Source organism: Lucilia cuprina, chromosome 3 (assembly GCF_022045245.1).
Source record: "Lucilia cuprina isolate Lc7/37 chromosome 3, ASM2204524v1, whole genome shotgun sequence".
Taxonomy (NCBI): Eukaryota; Metazoa; Arthropoda; class Insecta; order Diptera; family Calliphoridae; genus Lucilia; species Lucilia cuprina.
In genome coordinates this window covers 16,284,698-16,287,412 of record NC_060951.1, presented here as the reverse complement: position 1 = coordinate 16,287,412, position 2,715 = coordinate 16,284,698, and the positions used below count along the sequence as shown (strand labels likewise).

At 29.5% G+C, this 2,715-nt stretch overlaps 1 long non-coding RNA gene across 1 annotated transcript in view; it reads left to right on the top strand.

The window, feature by feature from the left end:
* Window positions 1–2,655: 2,655 nt before the first annotated feature.
* LOC124418835 overlaps window positions 2,656–2,715 on the top strand; it is a 2,897-nt gene continuing 2,837 nt past the window's right edge. Inside the window, exon 1 of the long non-coding RNA XR_006940253.1 lies at window positions 2,656–2,715. This exon is cut by the window's right edge and continues 795 nt beyond it. This is a non-coding gene — a long non-coding RNA (uncharacterized LOC124418835).

Sequence of the window (2,715 nt, the reverse complement as noted above, 5' to 3'; positions counted from 1 at the left end):
TCGCATATAGATTTCATTTCTGAGTACTTGCTATAAGACGGTGTTACGTAACAAGCTGTGACAAATTCTCATATATTATGAAAAAGTTCTTATACCAAATAAATTTGAAAATACTGTTTGAGCAGCAATACTGAAAAATGTGATCTATAGGTAATCAATATATCAATCGAACACCATATTGACTTTTTCTGAGTACTTGCTATTAGACGGTGTAACAAACTCTGTAAATTCCCAAATTTAACTCAAAAGTTTTTATACTTAAAAATTTTAAATGGTTCTTTGAGCAGCAAAAATAAAATAGGTGATTGATAGAGAATAAATATACGAACTAAATAATATATTTCTTAACGTTGTACTACCGATATTTTAGAAAATTCAAAGAGTACCTTTTGAAAAACGATAAAGTACCAAAAAGTCCCTTCTATAGAGTCTCACTTAATCCATACTTAATTACATGTTTCTAGGTTCACGATAGAGTACCAAAAAGTCCCCATTTAAAGAATTTCATGCTGCTAAGTTCAACATTGTAGAAATTTCAGAAACTACCTTTTGATGAACGAAAAAGTACCAAAAAGTCTCCTATTATGGGTTCTTACTTAATACGGGCCATACGTGCTTAATTTCATGTTTCTAGGTTCAATATTATAGAAATTTCAAAAAGTACATTTTGAGGAAAAAAAAGTACCAACATGTCCCCTTTTATGGGTTCTCACTTAATCAGAGTCAGACATACTTAATTACATGTTTCTAAGTTCAATATTATAAAAAATTCATAAAATACCTTTTAAAGAACGAAAAAGTACCAAAGAGTCTCCTATTATGGGTTCTCATTTAATACGGGCCTTACATGTTTAATTTCATGTTTCCAAGTTCAGTATTATAGAAATTTCAAAAGTACCTTTTGAAGAACGCAAAAGTACAAAAAAGTCCCCTATTATGGGTTCTATCTTAATCCGGGCCATACATGCTTAATTTCATGTTTCTAGGTTTAATATTATAGAAATTTCAAAAAGTACCTTTTGAGGAACGATAAAGTACCAAAAATACCCCTTTTATCGGATCTCACTTAATCCGGTCCATACATACTTAATTTCATGTTTCTAGGTTCAATATTATAGAAATTTCAAAAAGTACCTTTTGAAGAACGAAAAGTACCAAAATGTTCTCTATTTGAGGTTCTGACATAATCCGGGCAATACATGTTTATTTTCACATTTCTACGTTCAATATTATGCAAAAAATCAAAAAGTAAATTATTCATGCTTCTAGGTTCAATATTATAGAAATTTCAAAAATTACTTTTTGAGGAACGAACATGCTTAATTTCATGTTTCTAGGTTCAATATTATAGAAATTTATGCAAAAAGTGGATCTATTCGGTGTGAGACCAATCTCTTGTCCAAATTGATTAATGAATCAATGAATATTTTAAATATTTTTTATTATAAAAATTGTTTTATTACATTCGCAAATTTGTCAAAGTTTGTTACGTTACACCGTCTTATATGTAGCTAGTACACAGAAATAAAATCAATATGCGATTCGATTTGTCTATTGATTCCCTATCGATGACATATTTTAGTTCATAGGGTTCAATTTGTCTATCAATACCCTATCGATCACATATTATAGTTTTGCTGCTCAACGAATATTTTTAATTTTTTTAGTATAAAAACTTTTTCATTAAATTTGCGAATTTGTCAAAGTTTTTTACGGTACACCGGCTAATGGAAAGTACTCAGGAAAAAATCCATATACGGTTCGATTCGTCTGTTAATACCCTATCGATAAAATATTATAGTTTTGCTGCTCAAAGAACATTTTAAAACTTTTTATAAAATTTGCGACTTCATCAGTTTGTTAAGTTACACTGAGAGAAAGTACCACTAAATGAAATCAATATAGGAATCAATTAGTCTATCGATTCCCCATCGGGCACTATTTACTGTTTTCTTGCTCAAAGATATTTTTAATTTTTTTTAAGTAAAAACACTTTTTGTTAAATTTTTAATTACTTCAAAGTTTGTTACATCACATTATCTCATAGCAAGCACCGCGAAGAATATTTAATACAGAGATCGATTCCTTATCGATTATATATTTCAGTTTTGGTGCTCAAACAATATTTAAATTTTATGACAATTTTTCACAATTTTATAAATAAAACAATGCGTTTGTTTTCATTTTGTTTACACTTTTCTGTAATTTTCCACGTGCATACAAGAAAAGTACGTTTTTTGCAACTCTGAAATAAGTTTGAAAATGTCGAAAAAAGTTTGTTTTCTTCGTAGAGATAGCCGCTGATAAAAATTGGAATCACAATGTATTTCGGAAAATAAATTCACCAATTTGAACGGAGTTGCCACTATTTTAAATTATTATTGCAAATTGAAAAGTGTTGCCACACAATATTGTGCTAATATTAATATTGTGAAAACTACTATGAATGTTCATTTTTCTGTAAAAAAAACTTATATAGAGACATGTTTCTATATAACAGACTATTATACAGAGATTTTTCAATATAATAAACGCTTATAAGGTCAATTTCTGAAGAAAAGGTTAAATTGAGCCGACAATTTAGCCGCCGTCGATATTTTCTATCATAAGACGCCGCCTACGACCTAAAATGGTTACGCCGCCGACGCCGATCATTGAGGTATGGTGTAATTGTCTGGTGGTACGCACTACACTAAACATCTAACAGAAACATTC